At 44.8% G+C, this 20,312-nt stretch overlaps 1 protein-coding gene across 2 annotated transcripts in view; it reads right to left on the minus strand.

Moving 5' to 3' along the window:
* Positions 1-20,312, minus strand: part of TBCEL (tubulin folding cofactor E like) — a 268,357-nt gene that overhangs the window by 160,365 nt on the left and 87,680 nt on the right. For both annotated transcript variants that reach the window (XM_069614326.1, XM_069614327.1), the window contains exon 2: positions 7,330-7,435. The gene's annotated coding sequence lies outside the window, so the exon portion shown is untranslated. The remainder of the gene's footprint in view (positions 1-7,329; positions 7,436-20,312) is intronic.

The following is a 20,312-nucleotide window of genomic DNA, read 5'->3' on the forward strand; positions in this document are numbered from 1 at the left end:
AAACTTACAAGATGGTGCAACCAGAGTGTAAACCCTTATTTGAGAAAACCTTGCAGGCCTAGAATTAAGTCCTTCCCTCCAGAGTGCAGACCCAAGAACTGCAGTGGTCTCCAGCTGATCTCATCAAGTGGACAGGATGCAACAACACATGCCTCTGCCTAAACTGCACCCCAGAGAAAATATTTAAGATGAAAAAAATCAAAACCTTTCTTGAAGGGTAAGAGTGCTGAAGGTTCTGAGACTTGCTTGTTCTTCTCTTGCAACAGTGTCCTGGGCAAGTGTGACAACTCTAGCTGGCTAAACATGGTGCTGAATACATGCAGAGAACAGACTATGAATATGGTCATATTCAATACCTTACCTTAATCACTCAAAGCCAGCTTGGGTCACAAAAAGTAGGAAGAGAAGAGACTGGCTAGTGAAAGAAAATTATCCAAAGAAACTGGAATACAAACATTCCTCAGGGTCGAAGACAGGCTAGTCCAAGTGAGCAAGTAGGCCACGCTAGAAAGTGGTCCTTCAGGACCAGGAAAAAAAGTCTGCTCTCCAGGGACTCTGCAGAAACTATCTGGACTGCTAGAACTCATAATAGGTGGGCCTAACCAGGGTAACTGACCTGCCATGAACCAGACCATAAAACATTTGTATTGAAGTAACGCCAAAAGTCACAATATAGGAATCTATGCTTCACTATCCTTTACGTTCATGCCACAGTTTTTCACATGTTTGTGAGGGAGGGCATTAGGGGTAGGCTAAGACCTTCTGCAGTTGATTATATCAAAGTAATATATTGCATCATGTGACAGCAGGGATACATAGGTCCTATACTTGTACATTCTTTTTTCCAATAAAATATTGGATACATTCTAGCCGGTCTGCTAACAAAACGTGTGTGCACGCATAGCAGCTAACAAACAAGCTCCAGCACTTATAAACCAACTGAAAGCAATCCAAGATGTAAAGACTTTCTTCGTTCGACTAGGAATGCAATTATTTCAAAAGTTTTGCCTCAGCCAGTGGGAGAACAGGGAGGGCTGCATAACAGAGACTAAGAAAGACAGTGTCTTTAGGACTGGGAGCAGAAGAGAGGAGAGGAGTGCTGGGGAATATGCAGAGCATCAGGAGCAGGGGAGCCCCTTGAGCCAAGAGAAGTGGTTTCCTCTAGTCAGGGGGAGGACCTCCTCCTGATCCTGTGAGAAACCTGAAGGTGTTGCACCCACTAGTCCCTGGGGATCTGTCATCCAGGTGGCCAGGACACGGCAATCGCTTTTAGATCCAGTTCCTGGAGGGGGTGGGGGGGCGTGAAGGAGGATGACCTGGATGAGGGGTCTTCGGGTCGTGGAAGTCGGGCTCCGGAAGGTGAGATGCGGTATCCCCTTCCCTGGAACACCTTTTCTACATCCTACCAGGTAGGATACATAGGAACCCAAGCCCCCCCCCACTTTCCCGACATGAACATTTTCTCACGGCTGGTTCAGTGTGCGTGACACACTTCCCCCACAAAGATAAAAGGCAGAGCACGAAAGCACACTCCGAGCGAGGAAAACAGCACATGAGGAAACAGCAGTTCCAGGATGCCAGTTTAATACAAGGACAAAGACGGCGAGACCAGAGAGGGTTGCAAGGAGGGAAGTGCCCTTAACCTTTAAAGACCGTTTCTTTCCCGAACCTTGGAAAGTAAGAAGCCTAAGACCGGGAACTAAAGCTAAGCAAATCTACACTGTGCACCAAAGGTATCCGGGGCTCTCCCGCAGCGATAACCAAGGCAGTGAGGAGCGATTGCTGTGGAAGTACCGTCCTTGGCTCCTACAACAAAGCAGCTCCAGTAAAGACAGCACAGCCGTTGAGTCAGAGAGACTGATACCAAACCAGATTGTGTTTGAACCAAGGGTGCAAGTGGCAACATTGTATGAAGAAATCCAAAGAGGACGACAGTGTGTGAAATGCATGGTTACATGTCTTTTCATTGAAAAATGTTTCAGTCAAAGATGTTTCATTGACATTTTTCACCTAATGTAGATTAATCACATTTTTCATCGAAAAAGTGATAATCGAATTTACCGAATGTTCTTTTTTTATTTTTATTGATGGGGTTCCCCTCAAACCAGTTTTCTGCCCTTTAAAAACATTCCCATAGATTTTTTGGGGGTCCCCCCAAAACCCGTTTTCCAAATGTAACCCTTTACCCCACCCAAACATGCATATTTAAAATAAGAAAAAAATGAATTGAAAGATTTTTCCGATGAAATTCCTTTTCAATTAAATATTTTTTCAATGAAACATTTTTCAATTAAAAGACTGTATAACGCATCGCATGTGATGAGACGCAAATATAATTGGAAACCAAAGAAGTGCATGAACTTTGGGAGACCAATTCAGATACCGATACATAGTTGTCCGGCACCAAGTAGGTGCTCATTCAAAGGTCTCCGTTAGGTATCCAACTGAATGGCAACTGTATTGTAAAAGGGAAGTTTGTATCGCAGTGGTCCTGCAAAGGGTCAAGCTAAATTCTGTGCACATTTGAAAGTCGTCAATAAACCAAGGTGAACTAGAATTGGTCAGAGCCCGGCTGAGGGAGATTAATTGGAAAAGGGAAATGATCTGAGCCCAGCTGAGGGGGTTCCGGGGTGAACCGTGAGTCACCCGAGAAAACAAATATTCTCTGAACTTTGTAATATCAGAGATCTGAAGTAACAATCGTGAAACAATATGGATCTGAGCCTGGCTGAGGCGGATTCAGGGTGAAGCACCCAAGTTTAATACTTATAAGAAGAAAATAACTGTGTAACTTCATTTTTGTGTACAGCAGGCCCTGTGAATCAAGAGACTTTGATGAGAAGAGAGACTTGGGCACAGAAGGCACTTTTGCTGGAAATCAACCTGCATTCTTGTGTCGAATGAGCCAGAGTGTGTGCTTTGCTCAAGTGAACCACCTTGCCCTGTGCTGAAAACGTGGGGAAGGGAGGCCAATAGCCCGAACATCCTGACATAATTTTGTGAACACATCTTTCTTTTTCATGAACGTTACCCTACACTGTTTGTAAATTAGCAGTAGGTATTGCCAATATTTCTTTTTTAGTATAGGCCCTTTAATTTTGACAAGGCTCCACTAGGACTGCATTATTATTATGTGATGGTCGTAGCTTGCTCCCATCTGTAGATTTAGGTTTAGATAGGCGTTTACCGCACCCTTGTGAAAGTTCAATAAACACCCTTGAACTGTGGTCAATTGTGCCCATCTTACTGTTGATACCATGCATTCCTTGCAATCCCCAGAAGAGGGTTGTGCTCCAGTGAGGTGGGGGAAGAGCCCTTCTGAAATCCAGAAGAAGAGTCTGCCCCAGTGAGACTTAGAAGAGCCTCTTCCCCAGAATACATAAGAGGGGTATGGTCCTGTGAGGAGTAGTGTGGCGTACCAAAACCAAGAAAGAGAGAGAAGCAGTGAACGATGGCGTGACCACGGAAAGACAGTGGTGGACCAGAGGTAACAATGCCAAAACCATCTTGACACGGCCAGCTTGGGACAAGCTAAAACTCGAGATACATTTTCAGATGAGCAGAGCAGAAAGATACTGGCAAAAGAGCAAGAGTCGCCAGATTAGAAAGAGGAGAAGCCGATCCTCAACTAACAAAAACCCTGGTGACATTAGCCCTAACAAGAACAGAAGGTAATGGGGATCACAGGAGACCCGGGCGAGTGAATGACAACCAGCTTTATTGGAACAGTCATACTCGTCACGGTCATGAGAGAGGATATATAAGAAGAGTAATTGAGTATTATTATTGGAATGCTCATACTCGTCAGAGTCAAGAGGGAGAAATCATAACAAGAGTGAATGAGAATCATTACTAGAATGCTCATACTTGTCGTAGTCTACAAGAACGTGTTGTACAGCTAGTAAAAAGAGAAGAGAAATATTCTGGGAATGATCCCACTCATAATAATTCATACCAGGAAGGCCTAAGTGAGGTAAAAGAATTGGTTGTAAACAGAAAAGCGGAGAACAAGCTGGAACTTGTAAAAAGACACTCAAAGAGCAAGCAAAAGAATATGAAATATTCAAGAAAATAGGAAATAGCGGAGAAGGAAAAGATAATCCTGGGATAAGCTTGCCAGGGAAGAAGGAAATGATCAATCCCTATATAAGGCGACCAGAGAAGAATCAAAATTCTAAGGCAACAACCAATGTATGAACTGATAAAAGTAATCACTTGAGAAAACGTGAAGATCATATATTGAAAAGTGGCTGAAAAGAGGTCCATACACCTCAGGAGAGGGCAGACATTCTCCTCTTTTTTGAGTAGTTATAATAATAGTGGTATGGTCAGATAGGCTAGAGTCGGACGGTGGACAGTTTCCATTTATAGACATACGCTCACGACAACCATAGCTAGTTTTGTCAGGTAGGGACGCCTTGTAGAATAGGGAAAGACAGGTTTTGTTCCTATCTTGTGATACAAACCACTAGTGAAATGTCTTTGAATCAGTGTCCTTCTTCTGACATACCACAGTAAGTAATTGTGTGTTCCCTCTGCCATTTGACAGATGTTACCAGAAATTGGAAAGTTATGTAGCATCCTTTGTGTATTCCTGAACCATGACAGCCAATGGGAGAAGAATGTCCCACAAGATGCAACATACATTTTGGTATGTTGATACAGGACCACTTGTTGGGAGACTTAATATAGCCTTTAACTCTGTGGCTGGCTCCTGTAGGGCAGGTATGGTATCACAAGTATGACACTGACACAATAGGTACAATTTGTAAAACCTTTATTGAAGTTTCTGGGTTTGGAAAAACTCCTATTTTGCCTTATAGCTAAGGTGGGAATAGTCTTGTCCATAGAACGATAAACAGAACAGTCCCAGTGGAGTCTGTCAAATCAAAATGGCCTATGCTAACAAAACCTAATTCCTGCACTCTCTCTTGCACAAACAAGTGTATAAAGGAGAAATGCATGTAAAGGAAAAATCAGTGTTCAATGGAATAAATGTGGCTGAATCTGCTCTCCTCCCCACGTTAGACACCACGGAGTAAGGTGGTCTGTGTAGGCAGGATGGCACACTCTGGCTCGGGTTTTCAACACAACAAACAGTTCCAAAAATGTGGATCGAGGCCTGCTTGTCCTTCCACATTAAAGTCTCCCTTTCCAGACTTCCAAATGTTTCAATGTAGTAGGCCCCTCCGTCAGGCTCAGACCTCTTCAGAGCAAAGTTCAACAAGACTTGCAAGGGGGCTCCCTTCCCTAAGCTTGTTACACTTCGGGTCTCCCTCAGGTCGGGCTCAGACCACTTTCGCATGTCGAAGACTTTCGAATGTGCGTGCTTTCTTTACAGACCTCCGCAGGACCACTTCAACTGAAAGATCAAGGTTCAACTTTCCCTCTCTTTCTTTAGGAATTAATATTGCTTACTTAGTTCACTTGCTTTATCGTTGCAAACAATGCACCTTTCACAGAGACTTTCAAGTGGGCTACTTCCTTTCACCGGACCACTTGACTACTCAGTAGCACCGACTTCGCAGCTGTCTTTACTTCAAAGTTCATTCACAGGTCTGCCTTTCTTTGCGTCTCATCCACACGTGCACAGCCTTCACTTGCGATATAATGTTGCCACTACACACTTTCTTTTATCACACACCAGTCTCTCAGGCCGCTTGCCAACTCATCGGCTGTGTGCATTTCTTTCTTGGTTTTAAGATTTCCAATTTACGAGTCAAGGTTAGCACCACAGGCTTGGCCTCGCCTCCCAACTCTGCCTTTCACTCGGAAGAGTCGGTAGCATCATTTAGACACAATGCAGCCCTTCTGACCTTCTCCACATATCTTTCGCGGCCTGCTGGAAGCAACCACCTCCAGTAGGGAACTCTTGGGGGTTTTCGAACTGCTGCTCTTGTCCCTTGGCCCTTCGCTCTGCTCCAGTAGATTTGCATTCGCCCCAGAACTGCTGCGTGTACTGATCAGAGTGTGTTTCTAGGTTCTGCCTTTTATCCATGTGAGGAGAGTTAGTTCGTATAAGGTGTATCCCCTTAAAGTCAAGTGCCTGAATTTGCCTAATCCTATTAAGGTGACATGCCCAGTACAATGATGTATGAGATTTAGTCTGGTTACTCTCACCCTCTTCCTCAGCCTAGTGTTTTTGCAAAAAGGGGGGCAGGAGATAAGACCTCAGAGAATCCTGAAAAATAGGATGGGTTAGATGAACAAAAAAGGAGGGAATACCGCATCTCACAATCGGCTGCCTCACCCCCACTCCCTGAAGACCTCTCACCCAGGTGACCCTCCTGCACTCGTCCACACCCAGGAATTGGATCCAAAAGCCATGGCCACCTGGATGACAGATCCCCGGGGACTAGCGCAAGAGACACCTTTTGGTTTCTCACATTCTTCACTCATTGTATAGATGTATTTATAGTATTGAATCCTAACAAAGATATCTGTGGCAGTCCAAAACAAAAAACAAAAGTTGTTTTCAGAGATGCTATTGCTAATCAAAACAAGCAACTAGACGAGTTAAGAGAAATTGATGACCCCTAGGGTCCAAACAAAACATTAAATAAGGCCCCCATACTTAAACCTGTTGCTCTCTTTTAAAATTGTGAACAAACACTCACTTTGCACATCCCTTCTCAGAAAGGGTTTAACAATATTCAATATTTGTATACAAATAACACCAGTGGGTTAGCAAAATGTGTGTATAATTTGCAGGGCACGAGTTTTAATCCCAGCAGGACCTTCAACGTTTTGAGATTGATACAATGACACTTTACTTCATGATGTCAGTTATATAAATTATCAATAATATTATAGGTCCATAGATTTCCAATTCCTAACATCAAGTTGCTGCTGCCGGGGAGATTAAGAGGGTTTCATAAAGGGAGATCAGCAGATGAAGTCCTCCAAGTGGTTAAAATACTTGCATAGCATCATATACTATAATTAATGCATTATGCAGAGCATGATGAAAACAGTTGAAGGAAATGAAAGATGCTGATTATATGCCGAGATATGTGCAAGAATAGGAAATGGTGGATGCCAAGTGGGGAATATTTCAGATTTTAATATATACACCGTTTTAGAATGGAGGTTAATCTCGAGGATGATCAGGAGAACATGGTCAGAATTTAGGTTGTCAAAATGCTAGTATACTACCAACTCAATTTGGTGACACTGTGTGTGCAAGAAAAGTAAGAATTTGAATTCCAGGAAAATTACAGTTATTTTGATATTCGACAATACACTATACCGAGCTACTGAAAAGATTATAGAGAACTGTATTAGGATCCTATTCTTTATCTGACAAACAGCAGCTGCATTTTATGTCACCTGTAAGTGTGCCAATAGTATAGCAGGGTTACTTCCAAACACCAATTAGAATAGTCACATGAGTTGGTGGCATCCCCCACGGACCAGGTTCAGTTCTTTGGAGATTCTGTAACAAAAAAAACAATTGTTTTAAAAAGAAATTTAGCACTACAGCAGAGACGTAGCAACACTAACACGTATGCATGCACACAGGTTGCAGACAACAATGAGAGTTTGGAAAGTAAGGGCAACTACCTACATAGCAGCTAGTGAGCCTAAGTCTTAGCTACCTCTTCTGCATAAAGGTGGGGCCTATTGAAGGGAATACAACCATGAGATGCATTGAAGCAGTGGGCCAGTGGGTTATAAGAACTCAACTCACTGGTGACCCAATAAACAAAATGTCTCCTTCAAAAAGCCACTTGGAGGAACAGACGAGCACGAGGGGTAATGTTTAATACATTTTCTTTTTTTTTTTTTAAATGGTAAAGTGTCAACGTTTTTACAAACATTTCACCCCAAAAACAGAATACACATCAATAAAACATAGCCAACAAAATCACTCAGAATACAATACAATATACAATCATTAAAGCAATATAGCATTTTAAAACCTAATTACAGCAATATTCAAATCAGTTTCGTTCAAGTTTAAAATCAGTTGCCCAAAATCTTCTATTAGTAAAAAGTCCACATTCCTTTAAAAACATACTCGATACTTGATTAAGTAGCTCAATTAATGCAGAACATTCAATAAATAAGTGCTTCAAGGTTTCAATAGCAGCATTACAATGACAAAACACCCTCTCCTCAATTGGAATATTATCTCTAACTCCCGAGACTTCCATTGTCAAATGTAAATTCAAATTAAATCTCAAAATCCAATTCCTGTATTCTCGTGATGGAAGTTTAATCAAATAAGCTGCGACACTATTACAAAGGTTTAATATTCTTTATAAACACATGATAACTAGATAAGCTTTGACTATTTGCCATCCACTCTGCTTCAAAACGTTTCCTTTTTGAAATGCTAACCAGGAGACTTCACTCTTCCTCTGATGAATTTATATCTAATAGTAAAGCTATAAAAAAGCTTCCATTGCAATCATTATTTGGCAGAGTTACCTGCCAATGACTCCTTTAGTTTCTCAAATACACTTCCGAAAGGAGGGACCAAAACCATCCTATATAATTGCAACAGCCTCCAATTAGCATGAGCCTTAACTGAAACCAGGCCCCGTGTGTGTCTTATAGTCGCTATATACACACGCTGTGGCAAAGTCAAAACTTTCCGCAGTAAAAGAGCCTCGAGTTTTGACCAATACAAATTCAGCTGACGTTTCAGACTCGTACAGTAATTTTGGCACTCATTTCTGGTTATAAATCCGTAGGACTGGTGAAAGTGAAAATCTGCCAAATGTTTTGTCAACCTCACGAAGCTGAACTGCCGCTGCCAAAAAATCCACTTTTTCAGCACTATTCAAGACCTGCTTAACTACAGATTAACAGAAGATAACAGCTAAATATTTAAAATGATTCACTAACTCTAGATTGTTACCATTCACAAACCAATTAAATATAATTCAAATAGTGCTTCTCCCAGATAGTTTAATCATCATTTTTGATTTGTTTGTATTGAAAGTCGAGGTCAAATCACTCAAATACTCATTCAAAGCTGGCAATGACCGCTGTAAACCCATTGGGGTAAGGGCACATAAAACAAGGTCATCGGCATAAACCAAAATGTTGCAGACACATACATCCCAGTTTTGCCAGATTAACAGACACATTGCTCAAAGCCTGACCCAGATCGCAAATATACATGTTGAATAAAAAAGGAGCTAAAACACAGCCCTGGCGTAATCTAAGGAAAGTACTGATGCATTTCGAAAAAGAACTCTGTTGATCCAATCTCAACCTTAGCTTTGTGTTCCTATGTACTGCTTCCAAAATACCAACCAAAGGGAGGATGGGGGGGGGGGGGCAGGGGGTGGAAGGGGGGGCGAGAAACCGAGGGGTAACAATTTCTGCCAAAGTTTAACTCCAACCACACATTCAAACGCCTCTCTGATAGATCCCAGAAGGTCAAGTAAACCTGTCTTTTAGTTGACCTGACCTTCTTAGATAACAAATGAAGCAACAGGCAATTCAGGGATGTCCAAACTCCCTTTTTAAACATAGTTTGGAAGGTCACCACAATCTGTACTAGACGTCCAATTTCACAACTCCTACCAAATCAGAGTTGCAAAAATTGTATTTGATGAATCCAGAAAGGGAAATTGGGCGATAATTAGATGGCCGATAACGAGCCCCTGTTAAAAATGACAATACTTGTTGCCCCTAAGAAGGCAGGATCGCCCATTTAGTTTGTATATTGTGGAATAGACCAAGCAACACGTTGGCCCACAGCAAAGCGTCAGTTTTCAATGTCATATTAGACAAGCCATCGGGCCCAGGCGCGTTTGCAGACTTACATTTCAGAATAAATGTAGTCTAAATTGAAGGGAGTCCAGTCTGTACACAAGACACGATAACAAATAGACCTCTCTAAAGGTGAATCCGCATTTTGTTTGGCAAAAAAATAATCTTCCCATACCTCACCCGCAATAGGTTGAGCCTGAAGCGAATCCTGCATTAAGGGGGCTTTTAATAAGTGCCCAAAAAGCACATCCAAACACTGCAACATTCTCTCTGCATCCCTTTAAGCCATTAAAGATCATTGTGAACTGTGAGAAACCTGAAGGCGTCTCCCTGACTAGTCCCCGGGGATCTGTCATCCAGATGGCCAGGACATGGTCATCACTATAGGATCCAGTTCCTGGGGGTGGACCAGTGAGGGAGGAGCACCTGGATTGGGGGGTGCCAGGGAGTGGAAGTGGGACACTGACGGCTGAGAGGTGGTATCGCCGTTCTGTTGACACCTTTTCCCCAACCTACCACGTAGGATACGCAAACACTCTACCCTCTCCCACCCCCCTTTTCCGATGAGAACACTTCGAATATCACGAAGGACCAACACACAAGCCATTTACCTGCTATTTCTCAACACAAGAGTCAGGCAATTGACCAGAATCACACACACCTGAAGGCCTTTTCCCTTCCCCAAAGGGATAAAAGGTGGGGCACGGGAGCACAAGACTAGCAAGGCAGACCGCACAGAGAGAAAACTCAGCACGGCAGTTCAAGAGGAGAAAGACCGTGCAAACCAAGAGGGTGACAAGGCAAGAAGAAACCTTGCCCTTGTCTGACCAAAGCCTGTGAAACCTCCAAAAGGAAATCGCAAGACCGAGGAACAATAGCCAGTGTGTGTTGCACCAGATGTCAAACGGTACAAAGGATTCTCATCTGCTGATAGCCAACCCGGGGAGAGACGCTAGTCTTCGTGGTACCCACCTTGACGCCAAAGAGAAGAATAGCCAAGCAGTTAATCACAGCCGGTGAGTCGAAGGGAGAGCTGATAAGAAACCGAATTGTGGTGAACAAAAAGTAGCCAACGGCTAATTGAACTGTGAAAGCATAAAGATCTTTCGATAAAAAAGGGGGAAACCAGCAACAGAGGAGTCAACACCACGTGGGTACTGACTCAGGAAACCCTGGGCGATTACCCGATTGTCGAAACTACCATTACCAGAAGGCCTTGGGAAAGGCGAGAAAGGGGGTCAAAGTGGTCATACAGGGGTCCAGTAATATCCTCTGTACAGTCGAAAATCTTTGACCGGCAGATGATTGTGAAACTAAGGGAAGTGAATCCTGCCTCGTAAAACTGATGACAAAGTTGGCAAAGTTCCAACATACAGTGTGTTGACAAGAGTGAGCCGGCCGAGGGACGTCCACAGTGAACTGTTTAAAAAGACATTAAGATTTGTTACTGTCACAGACAAAATTGCATTGGAAGCCATAGTGAGCCAGATGAAGGGAAGCAAACAATCGAGAAGGGTCTGAGCCAGGAAGAGGGGGATCCAGGGGTGGAAAAGGCATCACCCAATGTACCGAAAGGACATTTTGTTTATCATTTTGAAACTAATCAGATCCTCGGAGGCATGGACTTTTTGTAGAAAAGAGCCTTAACCACCAAAGGCCCTGAATGCGGAGAGTGGAACTGTTGGCTCGTGCTGGGAAAGCTTGAGCATGTGCTGTGCTCCAGAAACCTACCTTATCCTGTTCTTAAAACATGGGGAAGGGAGACCTGGACTACCGCAGACGTATTACTTGTGAACACCTCTTTCTTATGAACATTACCCCACACTTTTGTATTTAGCGTAAGGATTGGAAATATGTTTTTGTTAGTATAGGCCCTTTTATTTGATAACGTGCCTTATTATTGTTTGATGGTGGAAGCTTGCACCCATCTTAGATTCAGGTCTAGATTAGGCGTTTATGCAGCCTACCTATACAGTTTAATCAAATTGCGATCACCTTGTGTCTGACTGTTGCCACCATGAGTTCCTTACTAAACGCAGTGTGATGAATCCTGTGGCGTCATCACCAAACCCCAGCCAAAAGTCTCCTCCCATGTGGCCAGGGGAGGTCAGCCGCTACCAGATCCTAACCCTGAGGGTGGTATCAGGGGAAGGATCACATGGGAGGAGACAGCTATCAGGGGGCGCGTGTGGGGGGGGGGGAGGGTCAGTGGTGACTCCGCTGGGAGGGACGCTGTATTCATCTTCTTCGGATGAAGAAGATGAAAACATTCCTAGATATTTAATGATTTAATGGCATACTTTCAATGTATCAATCCTTCTAATATCAATGTTCAAAGAACCGGTTATAAAAAGCCAGTTAAACAAAACCAAGTTGGTACCCCAGAGACCCTTAAAGATGAAAACCTTGAGTCATCATGATTCGGTCTTATTAAGAAATCCTCACTCTAATGTGAAATTGCCAACTCTTTCCACAAGCTCCCCTTAGTAACTTTCAGATTTAGTTTTTACCTGCTTTTTGGTGGCGGTCCTTTTTTTGTGCAAGGAAGTTCTTCCCTCTACTGATGCCAGGGCTGCCTGAATGGATACAAGACAGGTGGGTAGCAGGGGACGCCAGACCCAAGGGAAAATTCAGACCGAGTACAAAAAACCCTGGGCAGTAGCAGAGAGTCCAGAGAACCAGGAAGTTGATCAGGTCTCCTTTTCCAAGTCTTAACTGAGGCTCTCCACAAAGAACTCCAGGTAGGTAATCCAGGGGGCAAGAATGGACTACAACAGTAGTCAGGTGGAGCAGGCACAGGCAAGGATCCCATTCTCCGGTGGAGCGAGCACAGGTAGGAGAGAGGAGAGAGAAGGCACAATCCAGAGAACCACTGGGGAGAGCGCAGGAAGGAGAGTACAGCGAAGGCTATAGTCCCAAAAACAGGAGTAGAATCAGAAGGGGCCCAGAGGAGGCAAGCAGGAACTAGCGCTTAACGCAACAAGACAGTTGCAACACACTGCAGTGCGTTGAATGTCCCATGTTGAACTCCCAGTTTCAGAGCTCCTCCTCCATGTCACTGCCAGCGGGGCATGTGAGACATGGCGGCCATGTTGTGAATGGCAAATGTATGCCGCAAGTTGGTTGGTAAACGTCTTATCTGCCAGGCATCCAAGAGAACCACGCGCGGTCGCGATTTCTGACAGTAACTCTCAGTTAATAGGACAATCTGATTGGATTGAAAATAAAATGGAACAACTTAATATTACACAATCTCCTATGGATTTCGGTTACCATAATGCTATCAGTACTAGGACGAGGAAGAGTAACTCAGAGGTAATGTGGACCCGGAAGAGAATATTCAAAAGGTGCAGTCTAGTAATTTCCAATTAGAGTACCTGAGCAAGAGATTTAAAATCCAGAATGAGACCCTGCTGTGTTGTGAAGTTGAAGCAGAGGTGCAGGAGCAGCCACAGAGAGAAGCCTGCCAGCAGAGGCCACCCCGACAGATGAAAACCAGAAGAACTGCAGAGTATGTGCAGCGGAAGATGGCGTACTAAGAAGAAGCCCAGCTGTGAAGGAGACGCACTATCGCAACAGCATGAAGCAGAACACGGGATCCCATAAGATCAACTGAGCGGTCATTGCTCCCGGAGACCTCCATGCAACTTACCCGAGGTTCACAGAAGTGGGAAAGAAGGCATACTGCCTGCAGAAACGCTGCCGCAAAGTCAGACAGCCAGAGAGAGCCGCTGCGAGGAACCAGTGAGTTGGCAGAGAGTGAATGCTGACCCCGGGGCGCATCGGTCACGAAAGCAGTTGCAAACCAATATATTTGAATACCGAACAATTAACAAATCCTAGCAGAACCTATTAATGAATACCAAATAATTACAGAAACAAAGCTAAGTGGCAAAGAAGAGAGTTCCCTCATGAGTGACTCCAAGAGGGAAAGGTGTAAAACCAGTACTACTTACATCCAAGAGGCTGTCAAGAGAAGTTGGGCGAACTACCAGTAGAGGAAGCCTCTAGCCAGCATTACCTACAGCCAAGAGGTTACATGCATATCAGATCAAGACAACCCCTGGGAAAAGCTCATAATCAGCCTTGCCATCAATCAAGAAGTTGTGAGAAACCCTTAATAAAACAACCAAAGCATAAGTCCCCTTTTAAGAGACACAATTCTGGAAAATCGTATATCTCACATTGCTAACAACCAAGAAATTGTGAAACCACAGTGGATACCTGGTGTGGAGAATAATGGAAACAAGACATCAAGTTTGAAATTAGTGGTAGTAGTTTTCTTCCTGGCAGGTAAGTATACCAGGAAAAGGCTTGTAGTGGATAGTCCTAGCAGGTGAGTGGACCATGAAAGAAGATGATGGTTTGATTTCTTTGTGGCAGAAAGATTCACAGAAAGAACTGTTCATGAATGATAAGAACGTATGTGCTTTATCATTTGTTGACAAGCGGTAGCATCACTCAGGAAAGTGGTTGTTGCATGCCTGACCATCCTCGAATAAAAACACATTTTAACAATGTCAACAGAATTCTCAAAGATAAATTCTACTCGAACAATATCGTAGGTAGAAATATGTCCAAGACTAGGTATTTCAAAAAGCAATGCCAGTCACTGCTATCTATTAAGGGGTCTACCTCCCAGATCTCTAAAAAGCTGTTCCAAAAATAAGATCTTGGTGGTCTCTGGTTAAACTGGAACAGCACGTGAATCTCCCCCCCCCCCCCAACCAGGAAAGTCTTGCACCCTCAGCCATAGTATTATTGTGGCCGGACTGCAAATCTTACCTAGTCGTCATTTACCTCCAATATGATCCGTCTGCCTTCACCACCTCTAAAACTTTATCTTTTCCTTTTCTCTTCAAGCGTCAGACAAATCGAAGTTGAGGTTGGTGTCTATTCATGGGAATTACCCTATCCTTGAATTGTGACAGTGGAATTCACACCCTCCTTCTCCAGCCCAGTTGACAATACCATCCCCGTCCCTGAAGAAATCCCTGGCACCAGAGTCTCCCGGGCCTCCAACGGCATCTCTAACTTCTACACAGGAGCTCTCAGGAGCGCAGTGTGTCACGTAAGTCCAACAAGGAATGTGCCTTGTGTACAGGCTTAGTGATGTACTCCCTCCCCGCCTCTGTTGCAAGAGGTCTAGTTTTTCCTTTTGCCTTTCTTGGTCTGGGCGAGTCAGCGGACGCATCCCTTGCCTTTTTACAAGGTACTAAGCCCTCAGATACCCCAAGGGCAGTATTCTCCCTGACCTTTTTTGAACCGTGTTTACAAGTCCATCTAGTTGTATTACCTTGGGCTAAATGGGATTCCAGGTTATGCAGAAACTTCTGCAAACCTTTCAATGAACCTTTGGGTTCATTTTTGAAGTTGTATGATTTTGTAATTGTGGTCATACCTGTATTCAGATCACGATCTTGAGAAGTCCGCGGGACAGCCACTTCTACTACTTTAGAGGCAGTTCTTCTTGGGACTGCGGTATGCAGGGCGAGTTCCTTTGTTTACATACTCGACCTAAGAGAAATGCACTCACCCAATAGGGACTGGAGACAAAATATTTACCAGTGTTTGTTGCAAAATGGTGCCTGTCACCATAAGCGTACTTCATATTTTGCAAAATGCTGCCCCTGCCCAGTCATGCACACAAACATTTTTTGCCATTTACTGCATATAACATTTGTCACTTGCCAGCAAGGTCTAGCGCCATGCAAATGGTACTCGTCCTTCAGAAAATCTACTTGCCAATGCGAGAGGGTTAGTAGATTTTGCAAGCCCAGCTATAGATGCCATCGCTTTAGATTCAATTAAAGGCAGTGGTTCCAGCAACTCCACTCCTTCTCGTACCATCATATCTTGGACAAGGTCTTTCACCCCAATATCAACAATCCTATTCAAACTTTCCGACAACACTTGCACCTTTACAATCACGAATCAAATCTGTATGTTTGAAATTACAATTACTTTTCCCTCCAAAGTCCAAAGGTGCAATAAAGCCATTTTTACACACAGATCTTTCAGTTTAGCATGCACCTCACAAATCTAGAAATTCATTGCATCGTAACCTCGATCCATGGTATTCAAGATTCTGCAAGAACTAGAAAGAAAAAAGTACCCACAATATGGTCAGTTGAGTTATTTATGGAACTATCATGATTACCCAGTCCATCCTCATTAAGAGACAGGGGCTCGGGAAAACAAACTAGAGAACAGGGCTATTCCACAACCCCCCTCGCCCCCCGATATGATGGTCGACTTACAGTTTTGGAGACCTCACTGACCCTGTAAACAGCACAGGCGAGAATTCCCTCTCATAGGTCCCAAATGTCCTATGTAGGACCACATCCTCTTTAATGTCCATCCGGGCCAAACAGCTGGCCTCAAATCTAGTGGCAGCCTGACATTTAGCCAAGTTCATGGGAGATGACAGGGGCCAATGTTGAGACTTCCGAAATCAAGTCCACATTTGGACAATCCTCCAAGTCTTCCAGATCTATATGATCCAACGAACATGATTCCAAAAGATATATTTACATTCTCTCTAAGCTCCAAAACTACCTCCAAACATTGCCACCTGCTCCAATTGCCCCACCTGAGCAGTGTGTCCCACAGCAGATTCCACCACTGCACTTGTCCTATTCTCTATAACAAGGGCAGATCAATCCCCACCATCTACACCACTTAAAGATCCATCCAGATTATCTTCTACCTGGATACAATTTACACTCACGCCTTTTAGCCCTATTATGCTTACACCCGAGTTTACAATGGAGGAGGTAGGACACACTGACCTATTTAAACGCTCCTCTACTGCTTTACTCCACATGGTGTAAACTATTGAAAGAGGACTTACAGAAGCCCAAATATCTGTAGGAGTCCAGCACTTAACCTTGTCCTGTGCCACAACTGCACTTACACAGCACTTCGTAGGTGCTTTGTGCCGCGATGCAGGTTTAAAAAGGAACCTCCCTTCCATCTCCTAGGCCAGGGTAGGCTGGCAAAAAACAAAGAAATACTTCTAGTAGTCCTAACAGCCACTTACACACTGCAAATCCTCCATCTACTACGTTATTTTAAAGCCAGCTCTGCCTCTTCAGGTACTCCCACTCGGGTAACAATGGCTATAGCAGTTCCAAAGAGCACTTCAATCTGTTTTAATGAGCACCACAGCCACAATAGTATGCCACAACTGCACTTATGCAGCACTTTGTGTGTAATTAAGTGGATATGCTGAGTAATCTTGCATGCTTAACAGCTTGCTGAGATATGAATGGGACCACCCAGAGGCTTTTTTATTTGTATTTTCTTTCCAGCACGTACTCTGGCCTTTGCTCAAAATACATTTGAAAGAACTGACAAACTTTGGAATTCTGTGACCGACTAGTTGGCAATATCTCTTTCAAAGTAGATATTGTGAAACAATAACTGCCAAGATGATGGACGGACAGATGTGTGAATGTTCTCAGACGTTGCCTGGATTGTGGATGTGTCACACTGTTGGTACTATTGCACCTGGTGATGATTTGCAGGACCTAGTATTATGCCATCTATCCCGGGATGCAAGAAATGCTTGAGAAGGGTACTCTGGCGGGTGGCAAAAGCACACCTATCTTGCGATGTTACATGGGAGGCGTCCCAGTCTTCCTTTCCACCATAGGTCTGCTTAGAAACTCACACAGCACTACAGATAAGCGGTGTATCAGTCACCATTACTGCTTTAAAATAGGCAAATACCAACACAAATTAAAATTGGCATGACTTCGTAGAAGCTCCTGGCTGGCCTGATGCGCGGAACGTAATATCGCCGTCTCCAGACCCCGTTCTTTCGCCAAAAAAGGAACGCAGCGTGGGGGAAGCTCTGGAGCTGCGGTACAGAGAGTGGCACCCTGATCGGTGCCCAGCCTGCCACGATCGGACGCATTTAGAGACCGGGGATCCCCCGGCGGCAAGATGGCGGCCGCATCACTGAACCACGAGAGGCGGCAGAATGGGGGAGGGGCAGCCGTATGAACACGACAGGGGCTGCCGCGGAACTGTGGACCCATGCGGTATGGCAGTGCCGTAACAAAGAGTGCTGTGTGCCTGCAATCCTCCAACCAGTCCCGGGAGGCTGGGGGCACTTAATATCTCGCTGACGGAAGGCTCCTGGAAGACACTCAACAGCAGAGCAGTGAGGGTTTCTGACAGGCGGGGGGAGGAATCGAGAATCCCTGGGTTCTTCCCTCGCACTTCGGAGGATCCTGCCCGAGCATTAGCCCACATCCCTGGTACTGGGTTGCTGGAGGGGAGGAAAAAAAGGCCACAGAGGGGGCTGTAGCGAATGGTGTGATTGCGAAGCCATTGCACTGTGCAGGAAAAGATCAGGCTCGCCGGGCCCCCCGCAGCCTTGGAGATTGGAGGAATAGAGCCAACAAGTCAGTACTGCGGAGACAGGGTGAGGAGTGGGGCATTGAACGCAGCAATCCCCTCATTCGCAGGGTTGAAGAAGGCAGAGGCGGGGAATTAATTCCCCGTACAGCACCCGGAGGGACCACACTCAAAGCTATATCGTATCGTACAGTGATCACCGGCCTAAAATCACCAAAGAATCCGCTCGCTCTGACCTCTGGACCCCTCTGACTCATTGTCGCCCCTCACCTGGCAGCAGAGTAAACAAGCGTAAAGAGTGCCAAGGGGGTCTAATCAGGGGCAAGGATGTCTAGAAGCGGGAAGACGTCAAAGCAAACAGACATTGCAGCATTGATGGCCAATGCCCCAACCGAACGCTCCAAGAAAGGGGAAACGCCCAAGACCCTCCCTGGCGAAAAGAACCCGCCAACGAGGCAACGGCGAACAATGCAGCACAAATGGTAACTAAGAATGACCTGCAGGAACTGCTCGCGGCACTGACAAAGGAAATTCATAAACGCACAGAAGAAGTTACCCAAAAAATAAACTCCCTGGACAAGAGAGTGATTGAGGTGGAGAGAAGGTCAGCAGAGCTCAAGTTAGAAGTCTGCGACCAGCGGTTTGAAGGTGATATCGGCAGGGATAGAATCAGAGCTCTGGAAGAAAGGTGTACACTCTTAGAAGCGAAACAAGAAGATGCCGAAAATCGATCGCGGAGAAACAACATCCGCATCCGCGGGATACCAACATCCATACCGGACACAGAGCTAAGAAACTACAGCTCCCAACTGCTTCGATTCATCATAACCCTGCCAAACGAGGCATTCCTGGAGTAGGACCGGGTGCACAGGGCGTCTCGGAGGTCAACTTCCACCCAGATGTACTGGTAAGGGTCCATTTCTACCAAATCAAAGAAGAAATCATGAATGAAGCAAGACAAATGGGCCAAATAACGTTCCAAGGATCCAACATAACACTATATCAAGATTTGGCAAACTCCACGCTCCAGAAACACCGAGCCATGAGAACATTCACAGAGTGGCTGAGGGGGAAAAAGATTACTTATCAATGAGGATTCCCAACGTCGGTAAGGTTCATTTGGGAAGGGACTCAAGAGACAAATCCGTTCACAGAAAGAGGCCGGCAAATTCATGGGCATCGGAGAAACAGGAGGAGAATCAGACACTGAGGATCCGTCCCAATCTCAACACAACAAACCATCTGCTGGAGAGTGGTCAAAACCTGCACGGCGACGCAGACCCCGAGGGCCACCTAGAAAAAGCTCCGTTCCTGGCTGATGTTTAACTACGTACATCCATCAAATTCCCGGATGATAGAGCTTTTACAACAGAATGAACTAACTGAAAATAGGAAAGATGGATGGATCCTCGGGTCCAAATAAAGATGAGAGCCTCACGTTGGAGCACGCACTCAACAAGGCACAGGAATCGACACCCCAAGAAGGGGGGCACGCGGCATTTCTTCTCCAAGTTTACAGTTGACTCAGCAGCCCAGGTGGCCAAGATATGCGCATTGGTGCCACAAGTTCCCGGTCGCAGTAGGACAATGTTCATCCTACATGTTTGTTCTATGGGGGTTAGGGAGAGGAGAAGGGATTTTCGAAAGACAAATGGAAACCCTGGGTCTGGAGGCCCCTGCTGTTCAGCCCGGGGCTCAAGATCACATCACGACAGGTCAACAACAGCAACAACGAAACATTACCAAAACATTGCAGCTGCTTCAGATATGGAGGATTATTCTTAGCAGACAGACATGAGCTCACTCTCAGAAGGAAAATAGGAATAAGAGAGCATGGCTGATACGAGTGCAATAACAACTCTCTCATGGAATGTGCAAGGGCTCAACTCGCCACAGAAGCGGAAATCCGTAGAACACAGGCTGGGTCAATTAGCGGGAGACATTGTGCTGCTTCAAGAAACTCATTTACTGCAGGAAGACGAACACAGAGTAAGATTTAACAGGTACCTACCAAAAGGCATATTTTGCCACCTCGGGCCCAAAAAAAAGGGGAGTGGCAATACTCTTAAGTGATAGGATACCCCTAACAAACGTCACTATAAAAAGAGATCCAAATGGGAGGTTCCTCCTACTCAAGGGGATGTCTGAGGAGCTCCCAATCACTATAGCGTCAATTTATGGCCCCAACTCTGCTCAAGCTGCCTTCATCGCAAATT

Source organism: Ambystoma mexicanum, chromosome 9, assembly GCF_040938575.1.
Source record: "Ambystoma mexicanum isolate Mex_15411 chromosome 9, UKY_AmexF1_1, whole genome shotgun sequence".
In the NCBI taxonomy this organism is placed as follows: domain Eukaryota; kingdom Metazoa; phylum Chordata; class Amphibia; order Caudata; family Ambystomatidae; genus Ambystoma; species Ambystoma mexicanum.